The sequence below is a fragment of the Ambystoma mexicanum genome, chromosome 14 (assembly GCF_040938575.1).
Source record: "Ambystoma mexicanum isolate Mex_15411 chromosome 14, UKY_AmexF1_1, whole genome shotgun sequence".
Lineage (NCBI taxonomy): Eukaryota > Metazoa > Chordata > Amphibia > Caudata > Ambystomatidae > Ambystoma > Ambystoma mexicanum.
The window spans coordinates 606,837,842-606,864,974 of record NC_090940.1 but is presented as its reverse complement, the minus strand read 5'-3'; the positions used below and the strand labels follow the sequence as shown (position 1 = coordinate 606,864,974).

Below are 27,133 nucleotides of genomic sequence, written 5' to 3'. Positions count from 1 at the left end.
TGGGCCAATATATCAAGACTCCCAATCGCCCAGTCCCCATCTGCCCATTTCGGGGGCGAAGCGGGTGCACCTGCACCCCTGCACCAGATGAGATGCCCCCCCTCGCAACAAATCATTTCCAGAGTTCTCCTCCAGGTATATGCTTTGAGCAGCCCTGACGTAGGGCCAGCGGCCTGCACCTTCCCCACGCTGCAACCTCAGGTCTGGTCTTGGAAAGGTCCTGCTGCCTTGTGTTCATGATTTGCAGGGTGATCTGCTTCCTCCCGGCCCCTTCTTAGGGAGGTTGTCCAAAAACCTACTGGCCTTCTCCGGTGCTACAGAACAATGTGTGCCCTTCCGGCATACTGGATCCGAAGCTTGGCCGGGAACATCATTGCATATTTGATGTCCAGATCTCGGAGTCTGCCTTTCACCCAGACAAAGCTTCTCTTCGCTGCTTGCACTGTCGCTGACAAATTTGGGAAAATCAGTATACAGTGTGAAACAGGCATGGTATCAAGAGATGACACGGACAACGTTGAGGTAAGTTTCTGTTAGGCAGAAACCTGTGCAGTTCCCTCTGGGAGCACTGCAAAAGATTTAAGACTGCAGGTCTTTGGCAGTAAACCCACTTGGTAGCAGTATGTACCACACAGATTCACTTGGTAGCTGTGGCTGAGCAGTCAGACTTCCCTCAAGAAGAGTTAGGCAGTATACAGAGTATTCTCAATAGGTCAAGAGCACACAATAGAACAAGTAAACACTGACCAGGGCTTGGTGTAAAAGAGATATAATTATTTATTTAAAACCACATCTAGAAAAACACAGAGGCACTAATAGTAAGCAATTCAAAAAGACGGTCACTAAAAGATATACACTCCCTTAAAAGAATATTAGACAAGTCTTAAGTAAAGCCCCACTTATTTTCTGACAGCGGTGAGCGCTTAACGTAGATGGCACTCTAACAGTTTGTTTTAAAAGGGGAGAGAAAAGCAGAGAACAATTTGAAACAGATCCCAACACTTTTACAAGAACATAACAAGAGAGGAAGGCAAAGTAAAACCTTGAATTCAGAATCAGTAGGCCGGATCCGCTTTAAGAGGATCGAAACGAAATGTGTCCAAGGTCACATAGTTGCAGTGCACCAAAGTCTTGTGATCGTTCAAAAAGGAGTTGGACCAAAGAAAGGGACCAGTTAGAGGGTCAAGGCGGCCAGCCCAGTCCAGAAGGTTAAGGAGTTATTATTACCTTGTAGCAATCTTTAGAAAGGGAGGCCTGGCGGACACGGTACCTTAAAGTGGTGAGAACACTCCAGCGGGGGCAGTTGTTCCTGGCAGTGGATGCAAGTCGGGGCTTCGTCCGGGGGAAAAGAGGATCTCGTCGTGGAGGAAGACAGGAGTCCGTTGCATTGCCAGGGAAGAAACCAGCCGCAGAGTTTCTCAGGTACAAGGAGCGGTCCGTTGATTCGCGGTTCAGTGGTGAGTGGCTATCCGGCCGCCGGGGTGCTTGGCACGGGCAGTTCGACCACAAACCGGTCTGGGGTGCGAAGAAAGAAAGGTAAACTGGTTGTGCCCACCAGTCAGGGGAAGAAGCCTCTCCAGCCGGGAGATCTTCTCTGTCGTCGGGAAGTGGTGAGTCGGTTCTGCAGGGCTCCACCAGTGGTGTCGATGTGGTAGGTCGGCTCAGCTTCTCCCTCGTCGGATTCTCAGGTCCTGTGGCGACTTCTGAAGTTCCAGTCCCCAAAGCCCTGCTTTTATGCAGCATACCGCCATTCACTCAGCCTAGCTGTCAATCAAACATGCTAAGTGGTGAGCCGGCCGGCTCACCACTTGGGCCAATCGCAAAAGAGTGCGACTTGAGTTACTAAGGTAACTCAGTCCAGGGTGCCTAAACCCCCTCCCACACTCCCTGTGGTACCCAGACAGAGTGGCACCACTTTTGGAGACTTCTGTGGAGAAGCCCACCAAAAAGTGGAACAAAGGGCTCGACTTGGGTTGGAGTCACAGAAGAGAACACAAACGCCATTTTAGAATTGAGGCTTGGGAAAAATACCAACCGGAGAATGAATATTAATTAAATAAACCGGCGGCATGTTCGAGGCTATGAGAATTAAATAATTAAAGTTGGTAGCCTCGAACAATGGGAAAATCCCATAGGGAAATATTCGCGGTCGAATATAAAAAGTAGTTTCCACTGCCACCAGCCAAAACTCGATCAGGGGGGACGGAGACGTGTCCCCTCGACGAACAGACCCCGGAGCAATCGAATTGCCCTGACCAGTACGTCCACAATATGATGGTTTGTACCGGTTTCTGTTAATAATTTGGGACTAGTAAAGCCAATGGTGACTTTACATGCCCTGGGAGACAGTAGTCAGTCCCAGGGTATGGAGTCTATGGTGGGGTGTCACTATGACATCCCTGTGTTACTGCACGGAGGGTGCTGTGTAAAACACATAGTAAAAACACATGAGACCCTATGGAGTAAAGGACCCCATAGCCCATAAAACACATTACCAATCAAAGGAATACCATAAATCATGTCCAAGAGTGAGAAAACAAGAGTCTCACTCTTGGCAGGAGGAAAAAAACAAACTCCAGAAATCCAGCAAAGCTGCTGGGGGACTCACTAGGTTAGGAAATTCAGCCTAAAGAGAGAATTCTCCCTAACAGTTTCAACAACAAACCTTTTTATTTCGTTTCAGGATGGTAGAACACCTAGCTTGCCCAATCTCTAATTTTGTATTTCCTGCAACTGATGCAACTAAGGAATGTCGAAAACAAATGTCGGTCTGTGTCATAACCTATGCTTGCCCTCACGTCTAATACAGAATGTAGTGTAGGGTTATTCAAAATTAACTCTGTGTTCAAAATGAAGTCTGGAGCGGTGTCTGGCTCCCTTTGCCAAGTTCAGTATATATTTTCTCCAAGTTGTAGGTTTCACATACTCCACCAGGTTTTGGATTTCCCTTTCAGAGCACACTTGTTTTCAGTATACAATGCTGAACTGGGTTCACACAGTTCCAAATACGAGTTTGGGGTTCCCTTCCCCAAGTTCAAAAGACTGGTTCCCAAAAACAATCCCTCAAGGTTTTGTTAGAAGCCTAGTATTCCCTTCCCCAAGCTTTCACACATTTCTTTAAATTTAGCTTTGGCTTTCTGGTTCTGGCGCAGTTGATAGACTGGATGAAAGCTAGATTAAACCTCCTGATGACCCACCAAATCTTAGCAATTCGAACACCGAAGATGGACAACAGTTGTCGTTTATGTAAAGACAAAGAGGAAGTGGAAACACTGAAACACCTAGCCCTAAGATGCCCGAAAACAAGGATAAACAGAGATAAATACCTACAATCCTGTTTGCAACGGGCGATTACGCTAGACGAAGAGGCGGTGTGGAATAGGTTAATCTCAGGAGAGACTACGAGATGGACCATCGCAGCGGTGAAATTGATAGATCTAACTTTCGAAATGATTCCCAAAGCACCGACTTACATATCAACATCAGAGGAGGTGGGGACATCAACATCTCTAACCCCTCCTTCTATCTCTGCAAACAGTTAAGAGGCATCATAATCCTGAGACAGATGGTTCAGATGACTTTAACTCGAGACTTTTATCTCCGCAAACACAGTATGAGAGCGCATAGGCGCATCTGAAGAAGAAAGGTTCTTGTAAAAATCGTTAAAAGCTTTTTCGATTAAAATCAAGTAAAAAAAAAAAATAGACTGGATGGTCACCCATTACAGGTCAAAGGTCACGCAACCAATCACCCAAGCTAATGATCATCTTGATCAATCTCTACTTGGTCAGCTTTTACTGCTAGCCTGCTTTCTTATCTGTTCAGCTTTTTAGTCACTTCGCTATTGCGCTCACACTTCACTGCTCCCCTCGGCAAACTTCCGTTTGGTTATTGTGACAATTTGCTAGTTTTTCACTGCTCCCATCGGCAATTCCCTTGCAGCTTTCACAATCTTTCAAATCCTCCGAGACTTTTGAACACGTAGTACTTTCTCATACGTGACCACTCTGATTGATACTTACATTTCCATATAGTCCAATGTATTTGTTTGTTTGTTTGTTTATTTATTTGTAATGCGCTCCAGACCCAAGGGTACCCGGGGGCAGTCAAGAGAATATGCAAAGCTTACAGTGTTACATAAAATTACAATGTTACATAGAATTACAATGTTACATAATTTACAGTGACAGAGAGATAGGTATGTGCAGGCTTAGCAGGAGGCAGATCTGATCAAGAGATGGAGGCATTGCTATAAAGCGAGGCAGTCGGTTATATACAATGTTACTATAATTATTTACATTTACGATATATTTCTAATAATACATATATACATACAGATAAAGTATCATGACACAAGTGTCTAGCAGTTCATTACATATTTTTGTCGTTGAGGTGTTTGATAAGATTCATTCTAAAGTGTGAGAAAGGTTGGTCTGTTCTCAAATTGTGCGGCAGGGCGTTCCACCATTTAGCGGCTAGCACGGGGAAACTGGTGCCGCCAATTTTGGCAAGTTTAAATCTAGGAATTACAAAGCAGTTGGAGTTGGGAGTTCTTGTAGGCCTACTGGAGATTTTTATTTTTATTTTGTCCATCAGGTAGCTGGGAGCAGCGTTATTGAGGGCTTTGTGCGTCAAGGAGATCATTTTTAGATGGATTTTATTGTTGGTGGAGAGCCATTTGTGTTGGTGGCTGATAGAGGAGATATGTTCCATTTTATTTATGCCTAGAGCAGATCGGAGGGCATTGTTTTGTAAGAGTAGTAGCCTTTTGGTGATAGTTTTGTTAGCACCACTGTAAAGGGCATTACAATAATCAAGTCGGGATAATATTAAGTCTCTCGCTAGGATCATACAACTATCGTTAGATAAGAAGGGTTCACCTGCTCTTATTAATTTACATGTATAAGCTGTAGTGGAAGCTAAGGAGTTAACTTGTTTGGTGAAAGACATAGTGGCATCAAGATAGAAACCTAGTGTTTTTACTTCTCTTGAAACCTTAATGGTATTGCCATCTATGTTAAACATGGAGTAGTCCTTGCCTAACTTGTTGATATTGGCCTGTGTGCCTAGGATAATCAGCTCGGTCTTATCATCATTCAGGCAGAGGCCATGGGATGCCATCCATGCCTGAATAATGAGGTACACCCTATTCACCAACTCCCTGTCCTTACTGTGATCCCCAGAAAGCGGGAGGAAAATCTGTGTATCATCTGCATAATTAGAGTAGGTGATACCTAGAAGGTCCAGATAATCGAAGAGGGGTTTAGTGAATATGTTGTATAGGGTCGGTGAGACACAAGAGCCTTGAGGGACTCCGCACGTGATTGGTGAAGGGTCGGCTGCTGCCGAAGGGGAGAAGACTCTCATTGTTCTCTCGCTCAAAAAGGATTCAATCCATTTAGTGGCATGGGTGGAGAAGTGTGCAGCAATGTCCAGGTGTTTGTAAAGGACCTTGTGGTCCACTAGATCGAAAGCAGCTGAGGGATCAAGTAGGAGGAGGAGTGCTGTCTTACCTTGGTTTCTTAGTTCATCTATTTGGGTCTTTAAATCAATGAGGGCAGTTTCAGTTCCATGGAGTGGACGGAAACCAGATTGTCTAGATCCCAATAGATTATGTAATTCAAGGTGTCTTTGAATTTGTGTATAAGCAACCTTGTCTAGTATTTTCAGTAGGAAAGGTACCGTAGTAATGGGCCGATAGTTGGTGGGGATGAGGGGGTCTAGAGATTGCTTCTTCAGAAGCGGGAGCACCCATGATTGTTTTAGATTAGCCGGGATGTTGCCTGTGACGAAAGAGGCGTTTATCAGTTTTGAAATGAACGGTGAGAGGTCTCTGGCAGCGTCTTTTATTACTTGTGCTGGGCAGATGTCACCTTTGCAATTCGAAGGTTTAAGGGAAAGGATAGTTTTCTCTACCTCTAAGGCGGTGGTTTTAGTGAAGGAGAATTTGTTGGTAAGGTCGTTGGTGGCGTCATTGAGTGGCGGCTTATTTCGGAGGTTTAAAGATTCTTTTTTCAATTGGATTTTGTTTTGCAGCGTGGTAATTTGTTTGCTAGGGCAGTTTGGATATCTGTACACCAGGTCTGGTCCTTAATACAGGTATCTGGTGTGGCAATGGGAGACTCAAGTTCTTTCAGGATGGAGAAGAGTTCCTTCATGTTTGAGTTAGAGTTGGCAATGCGAGCATTTTAAGAGTTACGCTTTGCTAGGCAGATTTCATTTTTGTAGTGCCGAGAGATGTTGGTTAAGTTAACTTTGGTCTCCTCAGTTGGACAGAGTTTCCAGTCTGATTCGCATTTTCTTTTGGTTAAGCGCAGGGCCTTAGGTTCTGGTGTGAACCACTAGTTTAAATGTGCCTTGGGTTTGCTTGTTCGCATTTTGAGTGGGGCGACTTTGTCCATAGTAACACACATGATATTATTGTATTCGTTGACCAATGCACTAGGGTCGAGATTGTCTGGCAGTGCATTTAAGGTTGGAAGAATCAGGGGAATAATATTATCCACTGCAATATTATTTTTGTTTCTTGTGGGGCAGGGTGGAGCCGCCTGTAGGACAGGAATGGGTGGTTTAGTGGTTAGTAGGTTAAAGGACACCAGGGAGTGGTCGGTCCAGGATAGGGGCGTAATAGAGGAGATTATGGCTGAGCAGTTGGAATCAGCGATCCAGTCAAATATTCTGCCCTTCACATGGGTAGAGGTGTTAACTTTTTGGGTTAGTCCTAAGGTGTTAAGGGTATTGGCAATAGTTGATGCATGAGCATCTGCTTGGTCATTGAAGCCAAGGTTAAAGTCTCCTAGAACCAGCAATTGTGAGGTAGTGTTGGTATTGTTGGACAGAAAGCTGTGCAAATCCTCCTCGAAGGTTCCAAGTGGACCTGGTGGTCTGTAAATTAGGTGAATAGACAAAGTTTGGGTATTGTTTATGGGGATTTTTTTCGCAGTGAGAGTTTCACAAGATTGCATGGTTGTGGCAGGGACTAATCGTAATGATAGGTTTATTTTGGATATAATGGCGATTCCACCTCCAGGGGAGCCTTCTCGGTCCTGCCTGGATATGGTGTAACCGTCGAGAATGGCCAACATGAGTGAAGGACCTGCCGCATTGTGTAACCAGGTCTCGGTTATGGCAATAAAGTCTAGTTTAGCTTCTATAATTAGGTCAGCTAGGTCGATGGCGTGTGCCACTAGGGATCTTACATTAAGGAGTGCTCCCTTAAAGGAATGTCCTTCAGGGTCCATTTTAGTTAGGGCGGTGTTTGACGAGTTAGAATTTGTCTTGAGCTTGAAAGTCTTCTTTTGCTTTGTTATCCTTCTTTAATCAGAGACTTTCGAGAACATGCCGATTGCATGCAAACACTCCGATACAGTCTATCTTGTTAGCTTTCATACACACACTGTGTTCTCTTGCATTCTCTGAGACTCAGTCTTCACGTTGCTGGTTTCTTCAGCATCATTGCACACACGGCCTCTCATGGACTGAGGTCAGGGTCTCACCACCTGTCCGTCAAGCATTCCTGGGCCGGCTTCTCTACCCAGTGGAACGAGCACTAGCAGAACCAAGCAGGAAGGTCAGTTACTGCATATGGCTCCCTTCCTCCGACCCGACTGGCTCCCTGGAGACACAGCTCCCTCGCCACGTTTCCGCAGAGAGCCGTGCTCTGCAACCTTCCAGCATTTTCGCGTTCCTTTCTCCTCCGGCTCCTGTCAGTCTGGACTTCTCTGCTGCTCTCCCAATGCCTCCTTCATTATAATATATGATATGATATGATAGGTTATTTATAACGTGCTTAATACCCAGGAGGTTTCAAAGCGCAGACCCGTGGATAGAACCTGTGTTGCTCCATGTCATCTTGCTTCCAAGGCGAGCACGTTGCCGCTAGGCTATCCTTCCGAGACCTCTCGTTCTATCTTGCATTCCACCTTTTACACACGAGGTGTTACACCTTTGCCTGGTTTGCCGGACTCCACTTGAGCCAATTAGTGCGACATGCCCGACCTTCAGTTCTGTAGTTTTCAGGATCCCATTTCTTTGTCCCAGTACTATATTGGTGGTTCCTATGGGAGTCATGAATTACTCTTTGAGGCTTCTTCTTCGTCTGAGTACTTTGTGTAAAGTCAGAGGGGGGCATTAGGATATGAATACCAATATCCTACAAAGACTGAGGGAGGATAAGGTATGTCGCTGTCGGAAAAGGGGGATACCTTGTCTCGCCCTTTGGCACTCTTTTCCTTCTTAGGACTTGGTGGGAGTTAGGGAAATTTGATATATTGAGGATGACTGTGGGAAGGGTGGATGCCTCGTGATGCTTCCCCTGTCCTATTCCCTGAGTAGTTTCTATGATGTGGAACAAATTGTATTCTTCCCCTGTTTGTTTAAACCTGAGCGATTGATAAAAACCTATAAACTCGGGAGGATGGTGGGATATTTCAAAATCCCGATGTGGGGAATACTGCGTTTTGCCCAAGGGTGCTCTTCTCCCAATCCCCAGGGCCCTCGACTCAGATCCTCCTTCCGCGCTTGCCCACCCCCAGGGTTGGCATCCAAGAGCTATGGCCCGTCCCTGGCCACCTGAGCAAAGGATCCCTGGGTAACAGAAGTGAGAACACCCTCTGGTTTCTCACAACTGTCCCCGTCAAAGGTCCCCTGTGTCTCTAAACATCTGGAAAATCGCGTCCCGTCTCTGTAATCAAGGAGTTTTGCTATTATTGGACGAGGTGGCACCCCTGCGACAGGGTGCAATGCTGGGACTCTATGGGCTCGCTCCACAATGAACACTGGCGAGGGTTCATCCTTCCCAGCGAGTGATACACACAAATCTTCATTTTTGGCCGTAATCACCTTGACTGCCATCTCCAGGGCTGCCAGTCTATTCGGAACCATTGCCGCAGTGTCCGCCAGGCCACAAATACGGTTCTCTGCCTCGTCGAGCCTGGCCCCAAGTTTGTCGAACTGTAGCTGCATCAGATCCACTTTAGTGTCAAGAGCATCCAGTTTAGTGTCTAGTTTCCCTATGCCTTGCTTAAGGTGCAAGAGGATCTCTCTCATGTCCAGATCCAAGCCGTCCGCCGCTCCAGTCGTACCCTGGAGCCCCCGGGAGAGGGGGCGTGCTCCTCCAGGGTCTTAGACTTCTTCCCAGCCTGGTGACCGTCAAAGGCCAGAGTGCACTGGCCCTGGTCTCCTTTCGCCATCCTGGTGCTTCAGCTCAGTCGCCGGTCCAGTCCACCACTTCCTCGAGGTGCCCTTCTCTGGCTCTACTATAAACTAAACTGTAAGGTGAAAAGGGAAATGTCTTTAACCTTAGGTGATTGCAAACATAGTTTGTAAAGGAAGAATAAACAGCTCCAACACAACATTTCTCCAAGGAATACTACTCAATACAAGTGATTTGTTGTCCAACAGTTCTTTGTGTCTTTCCTGGCCCACAAGAGTACCATTATTTACAAAGCTGCTTAGCCTTGCAGTTCCTCCACTTCTTTCAACAAGTTCTTTGGTCTGGTAAACACAGTTCTAGATCTCCTCTTATGACTTCTGGTAGACTTGCAACTGCCTGGTATACTCCCCTAAACCCCAAAAATTGATGGGTGAAAGGTTTTGAATAAATCTGAACCATTGGCAATGCTCAACCTTCCACACCACCATTTTGTAGCCATTCTGCGCCATTGCAAAAGGCGTCCAGCCATATGCAAATCAGTCAGGTACTGCCACTAATGGTAGCAGCCCAGCTCGGACTGCTAGGCCAGGGCCCCTCTGAATGGAAACACAAGCAACCCCAGACATGTTTCGGCCTTGTTGGGCCTCCTCAGTTAGGTGTAACTTGGTTCCCTATGGCGCAGAGGGGACCGGGCCTAGCAGTTCAGCCTGCCAGGACTGCTTGTATTGACACTTATTGCCTGGTGTACTCTTCAGACAGGACTTCTAATAGTTACACACTTGAAATGTTCTGATATATTTTCCTCTCAGAACTGCTTGAACCTATGTATTTGATATTGCCTGGTTTACTCTCTTGCCAGGGCTTCTTATTATTACGCACTTTAAACTGGCTGGTTTACTCTCCTGCTAGGACTTCTTATATTCTCATGTTTTTCTCCTTTTACTTCCAAGTTGTGCATACCCTTTTTGGTACTGTAGGTCTCCTTGATACATCATTCATTTTGGTTTCCTCACATATTTGTATTACATACAATCATATCTTGTTAGGGGTCTTATTCGCAATATACTTCGTTTCTCATTCAGTCTCATTACTTTTTCTCCTTCTGTAGCTTAAATAATTATAGCTTGTATTTGGCCCGGTCGCCGAAACGTGCAGGGGGTCCCCACTGTGCTTGGGTTAACTCATTGGCTCTTGTTGGCATTCTTGGTCCCATTTGCGCTTAAGCAGAAGAACAGAAGAACAAGTTACTTACCAACTGTAACGTTCTTTCGACTGGATGTTCCTCCCACGTATTCCTCATCTTGTGATAATTAATTATCTCCAGCTTCGCTGCTTCGGAAAAAATAAATTCTCGGCAGAGGGCGCTGTGCTCGAGGTCGTGGCGTCGATTGTCCCTCGACGCACTCCGTACTCTGTCGACGACACCAATGGTATAAATAGCTCGAGCCGCGCCCGTTGCTTCAGTTCTGTTTTTTCGATGAAACATATAGGAGGAACACCCAGGCGTGCCCCATGACGATACATTCTTCGTGAGAGGAAAGTGTAAGAAAACGTAAACTGTACTGTGGGGTAGGATGGGAGGGTCGATGAGGAATACGTGGGAGGAACATCCAGTCGAAAGAGCGTTACAGTTGGTAAGTAACTTGCTCTTCGAATGGATTGTGTCCTCCCACGTATTCCTCATCTTGTGATAGGCTCCCATAGCAGTAGCAATTTTTTGAGGCGGGAGTACTAATTTCAGTTTTCGTGGACAGAATGCAGAACTGCCTTGGCAAATAAACCCTCATTAGAGGAGGCAGTATCCAAACAATAATGTTTAACAAAAGTATGTATTGTTGTCCAGGTTGCAGCTGCACAAATATCTGCTGCCGGGACTCCACTCTTTAGAGCCGCAGAAGTAGCCATTCCCCTTGTAGAATGGGCACGAAGCCCATCTGGTGGTTCTTTTCCCGCTAATCTGTAGCATTCAACTATGGCTATTATGATTCAGCGAGAAAAGGTCTGTTTTGTTACAGATAAACCTAATTTATGACCAGTATAACCCACGAATAGTTGATCATCTTGTCTCAATTTAGCCATCCTTGAGATGTAAAAACTAAGAGCCCTCGTGGGATCTAGTCTGTGTAATCTCTACTCTTCCATGCCCAGATGAGGAGGAGGATACAAAGTTGGTAGTACTATTTTTCGTGACAAATGGAAGTCCGAGACTACTTTTGGTAAGAACGAAGGTTTAACTTTAAGGACTACCTTATCCTTATAAAAAATAGTATATGGTGGTTTGCATGAGAGAGCCTGGAGTTCACTAACCCTGCGGGCTGATGATAGGGCCACAAGAAGGACAGTTTTTAGAGTTAAAAGCCTCAATGGACATGAATGCAGAGGCACAAAAGGTATGCAAGTCAAGAATTTTAGTACTAAATTTAAATCCCAAGTTGGTACATGAAAAGGTACTGGAGGGTATACATTAGTAAGCCCTTTTAAGAATTGAATGATTAACGGTATTTTGAAATATGAAACCTCTTCCGAGGAGCGCTTGAAAATTGACAGCGCAGCAAGGTATCCTTTGATTGTTCCTATCTGGAGCCCCAGATTAGCTAGATGTAATAGAAAAGAAAGCACCATTGGGGTGCCACACTGAAAAGGGTCCACATCCTTGTCTTTGCACCAGTTACTAAAGCTGTTCCAGCGACATCGGTACAAAGATTTTGTTGCTGGTCTTCTGGCCGAAAGCAAGATTTCCATCACATCACCCGGAAGATCCCAATCCTTGTAGCTCAACCTTTCAGAAACCATGCGTGAAGGTTGAGTGTCTTGACCTCTGGATGGAGAACCCGACCTTCCTCTTGCGGGAGAAGATCCTCTCTTTGCGGAAGACGTATTGGAGGGCAGATGGACATGTCCAGAAGGTCTGGGTACCACGTCCTGCTGGCCCAATCCGGGGCAATTAGGATCATGGTTTTCCTGAACTTTCTCAACCTCCTGATTACTTGAGGAATCACGGGGACTGGGGGAAAAGCATACAGCAGTGGAAACTTCCACTCCACTACGAATGTGTCTCCCAGAACTCCACTTTGAGGAAATTCCCTTGAGCAGTACTGATCGCACTTCCGGTTGATCGTGGTGGCAAACAGATCCACTTGAGGGGTTCCCCAAAGGGCGAAGATCTCCAGGAGGACTTCCTGAGCTATCTCCCACTCGTGAGAGACCGTGCTCTGCCTGCTCAGAGCGTCTGCCGCCGTGTTCTTCTCTCCGGCTAGGTGAATTGCCGATAGAGAGATTTGTTCTCGTATTGCCCAGAACCATAGCTGCATTGCCTCTCTGCACAGTGGTAGTGACCCTACTCCTCCTCTTTTGTTGAGGTAGTATATGGCCACCGTGTTGTCCGTCATTATCTGGACATTCTTTCCCTGTACATAGGGCAGAAAGGCCTTCAGAGCTAGTCTGATTGCCCTCAGCTCCAAAAGGTTGATGTGTAGTTTGGACTCCGATGGAGACCAATGACCGCTGATTGTTAGATCGTTGGTGTGTGCTCCCCACCCCGTGAGTGAGGCGTCCGGCACTACTGTTATCTCCGGCCATGGTTGCCAAAAAGACTCTCAGTTGAGAATGTTGTTGTTGCAAGCCCACCATAGAAGATCCTGAGCAACTGCGCTCGGGACTTGCAGAAGATCCGACATATTCCCTGAGAACTGGGACCACTGAGTTCTGAGTGCCCATTGAAGGGATCTCATTCTCAACCTGGCCTCTGGTACTAGGAAAATGCAGGATGCCATGAGGCCAAGCAACCTGAGAAAATCGAAGGCCGGTAGACGTTGGGCATTCTGGAATTTTGTTACCATCTGCTGGATGTGGAGAGCTCTCACCTCGGGAGGCGAGGCTTTTCCTGAGGAAGTGTCCAAGACTGCTCCGATAAACTGGAGGTTCTGGGATGGTATCATGTGGGACTTCTTGAAATTGAGGGAGAAACCCAATTTGTGGAGGAAGTGGCAGGTGATCGAAAGATGTTCCTGAGCTTGTTCTGGAGAACTTGCTCTGATCAACCAGTCGTCCAGGCAGGGGTAGATGTGAATGTCCCCTCTCCTGAGACTTGCTGCCACAACCGCCAACAGTTTGGTGAAATCCCTCGGGGCGGAAGTCAACCCGAATGGCAGAACTCGAAATTGATAATGAGAATTGCCAATCGCGAACCTCAGGTACTTTCTGTGCTTTGGATGAATTGGCACATGAAAGTAAGCATCCTGAAGGTCCAATGATACCAACCAATCGTGGAGTTGGAGAGACTGAAGGATCTGAGAAAGAGTCACCATCTTGAACTTGTCCTTCCTCAGGAACTTGTTCAAGTTTCTCAAGTCCAAGATGGGTCTCAGCCATCCGTCCTTTTTTGGGATGAGAAAATATGGGGAGTACCAACCCCTGTTCCTCTCCGCTACAGGTACCAGTTCATTAGCACCTTTCTCTAGCAGGGTTAAAATTTCCTGCAACAGGAGCGGATCCGGAATTTTGGCAGAGTTGGCTCCCGGTGGATGATTCTGTGGCCTTTTTTGGAAGGGGAGGCAGTAACCTGGTGCAAACCCTGACTTCCTCAACCACGCAAATCTGCGTAGCACAACGCTTGCAGCCATGGATCTGCTGATACTATCAACAGTGTCCAGTCCAGACTGGAGACATTCCCCCATTGCCTCCTTCCCGTCTTTAACTATATTCAGGAAGCCTTCCCTTTCCTCGCCTTCCGGAATATGATCAGCCGCCGCCGAAATACAGTCCCATAGGGTATGGGTAAACCTGGCTAGGGTACAGGTGACATTTGCCGACTTAAGTGCCATACTGCCTGACGTGAAAACTTTACGTGCCCAGGCATCAACTTTTTTATCCTCTCTATCTGGAGGGATAGTTGGATAAGCAGTTTGTTTTGAAGTGGATGCTGCCTGAATGACTAAACTCTCTGAAGTCGGATGTTTATTCAAATATTCAGGATCCGTTCCAGCTGGTCTATATTTTTTTGGAAAAGTGCTATCTGCAGCAGCAATACTCTCTGGTTTCTCCCAGTTTTTCTCCACAGTCCTTTGAAGGGCCTTGTGGAAAGCGAGAACAGGATCTTTCTGAGGTCCCTTCACGATTATATCCGTCATGTCATCTTGTTCAAAAATGGGTGAAGTATTACCCCAACCCATATACTCAATTACCGTGGTCATAAGACCCCTATACCCAGCATCTGCATGCTCTGCAGGATCATTTCTGGCGAACTCTAATTCTGGGGATGTGTCAATTCTACTGGCAGAATGTAGAATATCACTCAGGTCTCTCATTCTAGATTCCTGATCAATAAGTTCCTCAGGAACTTATCTTGTACCATAAGAAACTCCAAGAGGAGTAACTTCATCCTCTTCTGAAGCAGATTCTTCATAAATTGCTGACATAAACTTGAAAAGGTCTGATCTGGGCAATGGAGTGAATCTCCTTTCTTCCTCTACTATCTGCGTCGAAGGAATTGATAAATCCTTTGAAATTGTTGAAGGGGTCTTCGAAGACTTCGAAGATGACTTCAATACTGGCGTCGAGGATGTTTTTGGTTTTGGAGTCGAAATAATCGACGCCGAGGGCGTCGACGAAGTCTTCGACGGTTTTTATGTCGACTCAAGTTCTTTTAGGTTCCTCGACGCTACCGGTCTTTGCCATGGTAGTCTTGAACTTCCCTTTGTCGGCCAATGGAGCGACTTTAGCGGTATGGCTTGTTCGAGGGTCTTTCGAGGGGGTCGGGGCTGCGTTCTCGAAAACCTCCATCATCTTTTTGCGGAATTCTTCCCACTTAATGGGAGAATCCGATTAAGTCGGACATCGAATTTCTTCGGTCGACTCTGAAGAAGATGATGATGATGAGGGCGATCTATGTCTCCTCTTCATTTTCTTATATGATGACGAAGAGTGTCTCGATCTACTCCTAGATCGAGATCTCTGAGTGCCTATGGCGATCCGATTCCTTCGAATCAGTCGCTTTCTTATGTCTTTTTGACATAGCCTTCTTAGAGGCTTCCCTCCCCACCGACAGTTTACCTCTCCTCTCACGAAGGGCTTTCTCGGTCATGGATTGACAGGACCCGCAGTCGTCGGTTCAGTGACTGGAACCGAGACACCAGAGACAAATCCGGTCGGGATCGGTGATCGACATTTTAGATCCACAATCTACACACTTCTTGAACCCCGTCTTGGGTGTCAAAGGAGTTGATGATGACGACATTTTCGTCACAGAAAATAGAAGCGCGTCGTTCTCGATAGCGAAGCGATCGGAAAAACAGAACTGAAGCAATAGGCGCGGCTCGAGCTATTTATACCATTGGTGACGTCGACAGAGTACGGAGTCCGTCGAGGGACAATCGACGCCACGACCTTGAGCACAGCGCCCTCTACCGAGAAATTTCTTTTCCAAAGCAGCGAAGCGGGAGATAACGAATTATCACAAGATGAGGTATACGTGGGAGGACACAATCCATTGAAAGAGGGCCTTCAGGGTGTAAGTTGTTGGGGTTTACAACAAAAAATATGGTTATATGCCGACGATTTGTTATTAGTTCTCAAGAATCTAAGTCATTCATTGCCCATACTTATGGATATTTTGTCGGCCTTTAATCAATACTCTGGCTATCAAATAAATTGGGCTAAATCAGAGGTCCTGCCCTTGATGCCGTTCTGCGACAAGAATTTTGTAACGCAGTGGGGTTTTTGTCATGACCCTTGCCCCTGGCCCTCACTGGCAAGTCAGCCTTCCAGTTAGGGCCAGGTCAAAGGTCTTAAAACCTCATCCAAGACTCTCTTAGAGTCATTCCTAGAGCCTTTGGCACCATGCTCATACCCATCATGAAGACCAACATTAGAATGGGACTATTTACTTGGGACTATTTAACTTGGGGGGTTCAGCCAACATGGAGGCACACACATAGCTCAGTTACAAGGAACTGAGCTATGCGGTCTAGTCTTTTGTGTGTGGCAGGCCTGGGGCTACTTTACCTGGACTACTTTGGGTGTGGCAGGCCTGGGACTATTTTACCTGGACTACTTTATCTGAGACTATTTAAACCGCATCCAAATAGCAGAACATGCTCTGCGTTATTCTGCTGTGGGCAGCGTTACGCTCACCGTGTCCAGTTCTTTGATGCCAGCTTACCTGAAACCAAGGACCTGCAGAGAGAGAAAAAGAACACTACGAAACTTACCTGGAACAGTATTCTGTCTTCAATCTATCACCGACTTCATTTCCACTCACCTGAAGGTACGAACTCCATCATCCAGCACCGCATGCATCCTGGAATACCATAACCTGGAAAGAGGAGAATGAAAGACAGCATTAGTAAGCGTTTACTCACGTTTCCTCCCGAATGAAGAAAGCCACACAATTCTTTCCTGGGTAGTCATCTCCTGGTCAGTATCTTTGCTGGAACATTACGGTGCTCTGCGAGGAACATCGCAACCTGCAAGGAGAGAAAAGACACAGGTTAGCAATATATAAAGCGAAACAGCGCCGCGCATCACGCATTACTCACTGGACAGCATCGCGCACACTGCGCTTTCGCCTACGGCCCATGCTCATCTTCAAACTGCATGACAACACCAAAATACCTTTCCATACCTAAAAGGAAAGAAGCAAGACATTATTATTTGAACTAAGAGGAACATAAGAACTACATATAAAGACTGTAAAGCAGCAAACCTACGGAGTCGCAGCAGGCCTGGATTCCCACAGGGGGGCTTGCACCAGTGAAGTAACTTGGTCGCTGCTCGCCCCCCACATCTGCGCGCCTCTGCCAAGAGGAGCAGGACGGAGAATCTACCTTTTACAATATTAAGGTGAGGAGAGGGCCCAAGGGGGAGGAAGGAGTTGAGGCCAAGGGAGGTGGGAAAACAAAGACTATCTGGTATTGAATCCAGCTCTCCTATATTGGTAAGCGTAAAAGTTTAAAGTGGTATGCAGAAAAATTGCTATACTTAGGAGTGTGGATTTTACCGAGCATCAGTGACTTCATTAAAGAAAATATTAATATGATTTGCACTACATACAAAATGGATATAGAGAGATGGAACATGCTGCACTTGTCCCTATGGGGGAAGTTAAATGCATTGAAAATGGTCTCCACACCGAGAATAAATTACGTGCTAAGCATGATTCCGTTAAGACATTGAAAAGAAATATTGTCTGGAATTAGATGGACTCACTCAAAACTTATTATGGGACCAAAAACCACCAAGTCTAAAAATAAATAAATTACAACTGCCCTTAGAAAAGGGAGGCTTGGGGGTACCTAATTATAGCGCATATCATTTGGCCTTTATGTCACAAACCTTGATTGAGTTTATAAAACCAAATCCTAATGAATGGGAGTGTGCTGAAACCAGTCATAATGGTCCACTATTACCTAGGGCTTTATTGATGACTATACCGAGAAACTGTGGTGTAAAAGATCCCTTGGCTAAAAGTCTGCAAAATTCCTGGAAAAGTCTGAATAGCTATTTGGGATTTGATGCATTGAGAGATCCTAATGCCTCTGTCTGGTTGAATCCGTGTATTAAGTTGGAGGGAAAGACTTTGTTTTGGTCTGAGTGGTTTCTAGCCGGTGTGCAATGGTTAGAGGACCTTTTTGAAAATGGAAGATGGATGAATGCCAGAGAATTACAGTCCAAATTTAATATTTCAAATGTCTGCATGGCTGATTATCGAAGAATCAGGAAAGCAATTGGTGAGGCTGACTTGGAAATGAGACTTGACGTGGAAATGCTGTAGCAAAAACCAAAAGGTGGGCGAGTGTGGATTGGTAAGTCGTGTATATGGCTTGATTGTGAGAGAATATAAAAGCAATGATTTGTTGAGAGAGGAATGGGGTCGGAGGATTAGGAGTGACATTAATGAGGATCATTGGTCATGTATGTGTACGAACATCAGACTTTGTTCTTTGAGTTTGACTGATAGGTCACCCAAATTACGATCATGAACAGGGTATATTGGACACCGGGAAGGTTAGAAAAAAGAGGTATGGTTGACAGTTCTGATTGCTGAGCTTGCGTCCATGACACTGGCACATTGGAACATATGTTATGGAACTGCACCAGAGTGAGGGGATTTTGGTTCGAATATGGCTGAATTTGCGAAAATGTTCTAAATGAAAAGATTGCCTTTGATTTTAAAACCTTAATACTTGGAAGTGATGTAATGTTGGAGCATATGTCTACATGTAAAAAAATGGATCTTTAGAGGCGCAATGGTGGGGAAAAAATAATACTTAGAGGTTAGAAGAAGGCTAACCCAGTTACTATTGAGATATGCAGGGATGAAATGCATAATTTGGCAAGGATGGAAAGAGTGATATTTCGGAAAGATAAAAAACTTGCTTTGATTTGGGGTAAATTCCTCACACTGTACTGATTAATGACCTATGATGTGAATCCTGGGGTGGGTGGTTGGGAGGGAATTTGTAAATAAGTATAGGAATGGATTTGTGAAGTTTGTGTTCAACATATTATTGTATTTTTATATTTTATTTGTAAATACTGTAAACTAAAATAACATTTTCAACAAAAAATAAAAGAAATGGGTACCACCTGCTTTCCTCTGTGGTCTGCTCTCGCTTCAATTCGGTGTCTCCTGTGGCCTCGCCTCAGCCTGCTTGTTTCGATCCACGCCCCAGGAGGTAAAACGTGACCTTCTTTGGTTGCTGCACGCCCAAGTGTTTTCCACTGGCTCCTGGCGTGTCTGCAGCGCATCCTGTCCTTGCAGCGTTTCCTTACTCCCTTGCTGTTGAGCCACTCGGCTCTGCTACACCGGTTTATGCAGCCTGGCTTCAGAAGCCTCGCGGATGGATGAGATGTCTTCTTCCAAACAGAACCCTCTATGACTTTGCCAACGGTCTTTAAATCTACCGCGTATATGTGTTTTTTGAAAACAACTAGAACGAGCCCTCTTCCTCGTCCCAGTATTTGGGTGATTGTGGGAAAAGGAGTCCATTGTTGGGATACCATGTCTCATCCAATGAAGCCATGACATCTCCCCCGAGCTTGTCTCCTCCCATGTGATCCTCCCTTACATAGCTGCACTCAGGGCCAGGATCAGGTAGCGGCTGCCACCCCGTTCTCCGTCCTCCCGGCCACATAGGAGGAGGTTACCGCCGGGGAATCAGTTGTGACTCCATTGGATTTATCACAGGAGTCATCCTGTTAGTGTCAGGGTGTAGCCTACTTTGTAGATTTCTTTTTTGGAGTGTAAGGGATGGAAATAGGTTTGGGACATAGGACAGTGGACTATTTGTTTTTGACGAACATTCGGACGTTATCCTTTTGTTTGAGGCAGGTAAACCCCTCTTAGTTATGTTACTTGGCATTCATATAGCGCCTTATGTATCATTTGTATGACCTCAAAGCGCTGGTAGGTTGAACGCCCTCAGGAAGCGCTGTTCAAGTCAGTACAGAGAGAGAGTGTTGTATTGGTGTGTGTGTACACCGGATAAGTGTGCAGCTGGTGTGGTTGTTGCATGGTAGCTGCTTCTTAGCGGTAGGTGTGGTGCTGAGGAAATCAGTTGGATGTGTTCAGTCTGGAGGGTGGACCCTCAGAATGAATTCTGGCTGAGTTAAGCCTGAGGCGACGCCTAAGCTAGTCAGAATGTGCTCAGCTAGCTGTGTTTTATTAGGATGATGAAGTGTTTGTGGGGTCATGTTAGTATGAGAACAGCTAGGCCGAATGTATCATGGCATAGCTGTCTTCTAGTTGAATGATGGTGTATAGGAGAGAGTAAGCATAGTAGTGTGATATGGTGGTTTATAAGTGAAGCAATTGCGGCCAGGCACGAGAGCAGGACAGGGGGCGTACATAGCGGCATAGGTAAATAAAGCGACAGGATGGATACGGTAACATGGGGATACAGGTATATAGCAGTCGTTCCATCCGCTTCTCCGTTCCATCTGCTTCATCCGTTCCATCCGCTTCATCCATTCCATCTACTATATCCACTCCGTCGTCTGTTCTATCCACTCCGTCGTCCGTTCTATCCACTCCGTCGTCCGTTCTATCCACTTCTGTCCACTCCATCACCCACTCTATCCTTTGCGTCCGTTCCGTCCCCTTCGTCCGTTCTGTCCCCTTCGTCCGTTCCATCAACTTCGTGCAAATTATGGTACAACGTCCTTTCATCGTGGGTGGGTTGAAATGAAGCTGAGTTTTTTTTTTACAACGTGAAAACTCATAGAATTTTGTAGGGGGGGGTTAAACAAATATATAGATGGGGTGTGGGTGTTCGGGAATAGTTAAATAATTAAAGCGGTTGGAGGTTGGAGTGGACCCCCCAAAAATAAAATAAAAAATAAAAGATGAGTTTTCTCGTTGAAATATCCACAGAGAAAAACCCATCGTTGCTTCATCCCGCATTGAAATGACATGGAACCCTTAGTTATAGGGACAGGTAGTGTTCTTCCTACTTTTCTTTCTGTTAAATAAAGATGTGGACCAACAAGCATGCCACCTTTGTGTCCTGCTTTTACTTCTGCACCCTTTCAATGGCCAACCAGCCTCGAGAGTCCTTGGCCAGCACAGTGCGACACTCGATTAGCAAAGATTACCAACTGGGAGGTAACAAATCAGCCACAAAGGGAAATGTTAACCAGAACAGAGAAAACAACCTACAAGAAGCCAATAGAAAGGGGGATAAAATACCACATGATGGGGAAACCGTCAATAACCTATCAGAAACATTATTGAGCAATCAGCGCAATCAATGGGAGTATATAAATGATCATGTTATTACAGTAAGGCAAACAGACCAGGCTACTGGCCAGAAGACAGAGATGAGAGAAGCTGCCTAAGAAGTGGAGCTTGCTGAGAGGTATATCTCGAACACAAGCCACAAGCATAAGAGCTTGCTGCACAGTATTTTGACTTGAGAATTGTAGGACACCAGAAAATGAGAACAGCCAAACTACCAGGCCCTGACCCTGGGGATGGTGATTGGCTGGAGAGTTGCAATAACACGGTTTGACTAAAAACCTAGGAGGTGGTAAAAATACTTGCCTGTAAAACTGTGTGAAAGGTATTACCATTTGCCTGGGAGGGTGACTGGCAGTTAGAGTAATAGCACCTTCAGACTGACACAGGCCCTGAGGCAAGGGGAGAAGTACTGTCTTGTAGAAGTCAAGGCACAAGTTCAGAAATATATCTCCAGTACCATCCAGAGTACAATATCCAAGAGACTGTGCTAAAGTAAGGAACGTGGGGAAGATCAGTTTTCACACAGTTATGTCCTGTGGTGAACCAGAAGAAGGAAAAGGACTCGGGGATGACAATTTGAATGTTTTTATTTTAAAAACAAGGAAAAATGCCTCTTTGTCCCTATTGCTACAAAGGATTTACCTACCTATAAAGTAAATGAAGGGCGATTGTCACTCAAACAAAAAAAGGAAATCTTCAGTCCGTAACCTATCTGTTAGGAAACAAGTAACTTGCTTCTAATGGAATAAATGGAGAAAGTACCATCCACTTTCTTATGTACTTCCTCCAAGGTGGCAACTGCTACATGCCATTCATATCTTCAATGAGCGTTCTAGCATTTCCTAAAATGGCACCGGCATTCTTCCCAACAACTATTTTAACCGAGGCACAGGTTAGAATGATGCATTGCTACATCCTCACTACTTGGCTATCGTTCATTGCCACGTTGCCTATTCCCTTGGGGCTCCTTGTACTTATGATCACGTAATTCCATTTCTCCCTTGAGACGGTTGTGCCTTATTATTTACTTATTACGCGGTCCTCTCATTCCAGGTATTTCGCTAAATTCTCTGTTCAGCTGTCTTTCTTCTACACGGCTGTCTCAGCTGGGGTCAGCGGTCCAAGACACTGTGCTGCCCTTCTCATGCTTGCGCAGTGTTTCAAGACTCTGCGTTGCTTCTTTAATGTTCCGCCCTTTCAGCTCTGCCTCTTGTAAGCTCCATGCGGTTAAACCGCTATGCTCTGTTCTGTCTCCTTCACGTGGCTCCAAGCACCGCTCTTCCTACTTTTCTTCATTCTCCCCGTTCTTCCCCAATTCCTTTTCCTTTTGCTATACATTCTCGCCTGCTGATCTTCCAAAAGCTACAAAGATCTATTTGTTCTGACATACTCATATGAAGCCTTTGGACTTCATGAAAATCATACCATTGGACTACAATAACCACCATACCTTCATTGGACTGCCTAATCAACTTCAGGTTTTATTCCCTGTGATGGTTTCCCAAGGGTGTAGCCCATGTGTGCACAGAGTCCTGTTTCCAACAGGGACTCTGGACTCCTGGTGGGATTATCTCATAATACATCTACACTCTGCTGCAACAAAATCGTGAGCAGCTGTGAGTAACTGTACCTAAGACTATCTGCTATCTAGCCCTACCACTATATTCAAATCAACATAAAAATGATCCCGAGCAATGGCTTTCACAGGCCAATGTTATGGGGATCTCACTCCGTAGACAGTTTTATTTTCACAAATAGTTCAAAACAAAAAGTGTTTGCGTTCTGATTTCAAACTCTTAAGGAAAAGCTGCAAGTCTCTACTTAAATTAAATGACTCTAGTCCTTTACATGCAGGAATGATTTCCTTACTCTTTCGACCACCATAGCCACTTTCCCTTCCTTGGTTTTAGATCTTGAACCACTTGCAGGAACCCTCCAGGTTCCCTGCTCTTTGTGGTTTCCCAAATGTCTCTTATTTCTCTATGGCCCTCCAGGACCCTTTGGCTTTCTTGATTCTTTAAGGGTTGAGCTATCTTCAGTATTTCTAGCACACATTAATCTCTCGGGTTTCTAGGGCTCCCGTAACGCTCTTTCTCTCTTTTCTTCTCTTTGTGGGGTTCCGCTCGTCTCCCTCTGCCCTGGGTAACCCTGGTAGCTTCTTATCTCGGAATATGCTCCAGTGGGGCGCACCGCCACCCCCTGCAGGGTTGTGTCCGTTCATCTCTCTTTTCTGCGTTGTCAGCCCATAAACGTCTGCTTCTCGAAAGCTCTCCCTGGCATGGCAGACTCCTCGGCCTTCATATCCAGAACAGAGGATTAATTCCCCTGTTCTCTTCTGGCTTGTGAATCCCAGACCCACCATAGCTGCTGCGTGGTCACGCCACCAGGTAAGACGGTCCTCCTGTCTCCATCTCTCGTTTGGATGCATTGCCTCAGTAAGCGTCCCCTTTTTGAATACTGCCTGGCATTGGCAGACTCCTCGATTCTCATACCCGGAACAGAGGATTTGTTCCGCTGTCCTCTTCTTGTTTCGTTGCTGGTCACAAACCCACCACCACAGCTGTAGTGTGGTCGCACTACGAGGTAAGATCGGTCCCCTGTCTTAGTATCTCGTTCGGCTGTGTCGCCTCTCTTGGCGCCAGCGTCCCAGTGTCCCTTCTTCCGTGCTTCGCTTCCATGCTACCGCTTGCTCCCCAGTGTAGCATGGCTCCACCCCTCCAGGACGCCTGTACACCAGAGGCTCGCCACTGCGTAGGATTCTCCCGCATCAATTCAACTTTCTTTGTCTCTTTATTCACGCTCCCGTGCATCAAAGGGGCGTGTTGCTGTACGTCTGTCTCCAGCATTACCTTGAGCCAATAATAGAAAAGTCCTGTCAGTATTGGTTGCAGGCCATATAGACGTAACATTAGTTTCTTCTATTCCCATATAGGTAGAGATTGTATTCTTTGGAGGGCGTTCCTTAAAGGGATGGGAGTCCTTGTCCCACAGAGGGGAGTCACTCCCAGTGAGCTCCTGCTTTCTCTGACCCCTACATGGGGTCTTGCTTAGCGGGCTCACCTCCTTAGCCTCAAAGGGGCTGGCTGCCCCCTGGCAAAAAGGGACACATTTACTAGATTTATCACAGTCCCTAATACGTCTTGATTTAACCCAACCATGCAGAGTAAAATGGCAGACTTCTGTGGTCCAGGGTCCACTAACCAGGAAATGGTGTGTCCCCCTACCCGACACAGACACATACAGATCATTCTGACATACTGGGATTAAGGGATTCATGACACAAATTTGTCACAGTACTGATCTTCATCCGATACTGGGGGGTTTGGTCATTTTGGTTTGAAATGAGGGGGAAGTGGGATTAGAGAATGTTCCCTGTTCTGGGGGTTGTGGCAGAAAAGGTCTGCTGTGGTTTACATGGACATTAGTTCTTCCAGTGGAACTCCTGTATGCAGTAAGTTCAGGCTGAAGGGCTGAGAATTTCCCCTTGCTGTCCAACTTGTTGGCCGCTGTTAGGAAAGATTTCTCATTTAGCAACTTTCTCTCCATAGTTCTATGGACCCCCAAACTTTTGCTTTTGTTATTTAACCTGACCTGACTTTTCACAGGGAAGTGAAGCCTTCAGCTTCACTCCTGTGGTGTTTTGCTAATTTTGTTATCGGGAAACCCATCAGTCCTTCTTACTATCAGTGTTCTGTGACGAATCTGAAGTTCCCGACGGTGACCTCTCCCCATGTGGCCAGGGGACGGCAGCCGCTACCTGATCCTGACCCTCTTTATTACAAGATTGCATAAGCAAATATTAATAATAGTGTGGTGAGCCAGAAGCTTGGTGTAGCTGAAAATACATTTTAAAGTTCCTTCTTAGAAAAGGGACGGATACACCAATGGTCTTCTTCCACATATGAGGGAGGAGGTGCTGTGCCAAAAAGGGGCTGCCACTTTTCCCCCCCGATTCAAATTCCTGAGGGATATGGTTAATATGTTAGATCTTTCCCATATTTGTGAATCCCAGATGGCATTACTAGAGGAGAACCGAAGTCAAACAGACACTTTTGGGAACTTTACAATTAACCCTTGGCAGGACATATCTTTTGGTTCTGTGAGGAATCTGATGGGAGTCCTCACTTCTTTCCCCATTATATCTTTCTCCGAGGTGGTCAGAGAAAGATCGTCGCTATCGGATCCTGACCCTGGGGGTGGATATGCGAGTGTGAATCAACTGGGTGGAGGAGACTTTGGGGAGTGGGGGCGAGGCACCCTTAGGTGAGACATGGTATTCCCCATTCCCCTTTCACAATGAGTCCACTGTCCCACAAGCCTTTATAGGCTATTGTCATGCCTTTCCCTATCTTTCCCTAAAACATTCCCCAAAAGACACCAGTTTGGTACTGGACGAGAAAGAGACCAACTAGAGAAACACATCCTCTCTTTATTGACTTGACACACACACAGACTTATGTACTGGGATGAGGAGGTGGACAGCAAGAGTAATGCAAGACTCCCGATTCAGCAATGAGTGGTCTAGTCCATTTTAGACCAATCAACCTGGTGGGAGGTTTAAAAGCTGAAAGTACAGCGAAAATGGATTCAGCTGTAGAAGCAGGTCTATGAACTGCCGGACGAGAGCAGACCTCTTGTGGAAGGCATTGTGGCAAGCGAAGCGCTCGAGACCCCCTGGAAGATGCAGAGTGTATGCAGCGGGAAGCAAGGCTGAAGGAAGCTGGAGGCCACAGACGGACCGCAGAAAGGGTACCGGCGTGACCATGCGAAGCAGCAGTGTGAGGCCTGAGGTCCGACAGAAGCATTGGTGGTGTGAGCGAAGTCACGGATAGCCGCTGGAGAGACGCAGCGAGACGCCGCACAAGAGAAAGAGCTTGTGATGGCTGGAGGCCTCGCTCAGACACCGTAAGCTCCGACCAGTGAGTCAACCGGGAAAGGGGGATGCCGCAACGGCAGGAGAGCATGAAAACCCATTAAATGAATGCCGAATTGAATGAAAGCAAGCACTTTTTGAATACCTATCTTATTGAACGCAAGTTTGTGAAACTTCCTGATATAAGGAACTGTGTATTTGAGAAAGCAACCATTGGCAAATAAGCACTGGCAAGAGCCATGAGAATATAAGGAACTGTGTATTTGAGAAAGCAACCATTGGCAAACAAGCACTGGCAGGAGCCATGAGAATATAAGGAACTGTGTAATTTGAGAAAGCAAGCATTGGCAAACAAGCATTGGCAAGAGCCATAAGAGTATAAGGAACTGTGTAACTTGAGTGAACAAGCATTGGCAACAGCCAGGAGAGTATGTGAAAGTGCAACAAGTGAATGGTGGCAAATCAAGGAATGATAAAGCTTCATGAGGATGCAAAATGAGAATGAATCAAGCACCACTGTAAAGCTGAAGCAGTGGTAACATGCTTGTGAAGAAGCAAGTAAGGTGTGTCGGATGCGTGACGTTTAATGGGTGGACCATGTGGTCCGACAACTGCACCTAGACCGAGTACACCATCTACGGAAAAACCTATGAAAGCACCCACAAAGAAGCTTGTGTTTGAATAGCAAGGAAGTCTTGTGTGATCTGAAATTAAGGAACTGAACTACATGAAATTGGTGAAAGGTAGCCAAATCAGAGGAGCTGGGAAGTGTCCCAAGGAATCGTGTTTTGGAAAGTTGGAAGACTTGAAATCTTGGGTAAGGAAACCCCTTTGAATTGTGAACTATTTTGAACTTGGGGACGGGAAACCCTTTTACAAACCAAGAGCTGGAAGAAGCTCAGAACTTTTATTTGAACACTACTTATTTTGATGTTGACATCCCTACACATTGTATACAATTAGATGTGGGGGCAAGTATAGGTTTTGGACACAGACAGACATTTGCTTTGGACTTCCTGACACAGACTATCCTTAGTTTCCTTTTGGTAGGGAAATCCCACCTTAGCATAGGGCAAGTTAGGCCTTTTTTTCCAACCCTCCTTTTAATTTAATAAACATAGCCCAAACTTTATTTAGTTGTTTGTGTCTACTTCATGATGCCTTCCACAGTTCCAAATGTGTTGCAGAAATGTTGCAAGGAACGCGTCTATGGCCAGAGGAAGGTGTTTGGGGTCAGGGGTGGCTCTGTATGCTAGGATTTATAGTTTGGGTTGTGCTGTTTTCAATTGCCCTTTCTTTTTGGTTGTGGGAGAGAATAAGTGGGAGAATAAGGTAGCCGGGGCCTGAAAAGCTACAGCCCATCCATGCT

General features: G+C 45.9%; 1 protein-coding gene across 1 annotated transcript in view; it reads right to left on the bottom strand.

Moving 5' to 3' along the window:
- The window catches only part of VIPAS39 (VPS33B interacting protein, apical-basolateral polarity regulator, spe-39 homolog), a 375,619-nt gene that overhangs the window by 316,110 nt on the left and 32,376 nt on the right, over positions 1-27,133 (bottom strand). The gene's annotated exons all lie outside the window — the stretch shown is intronic.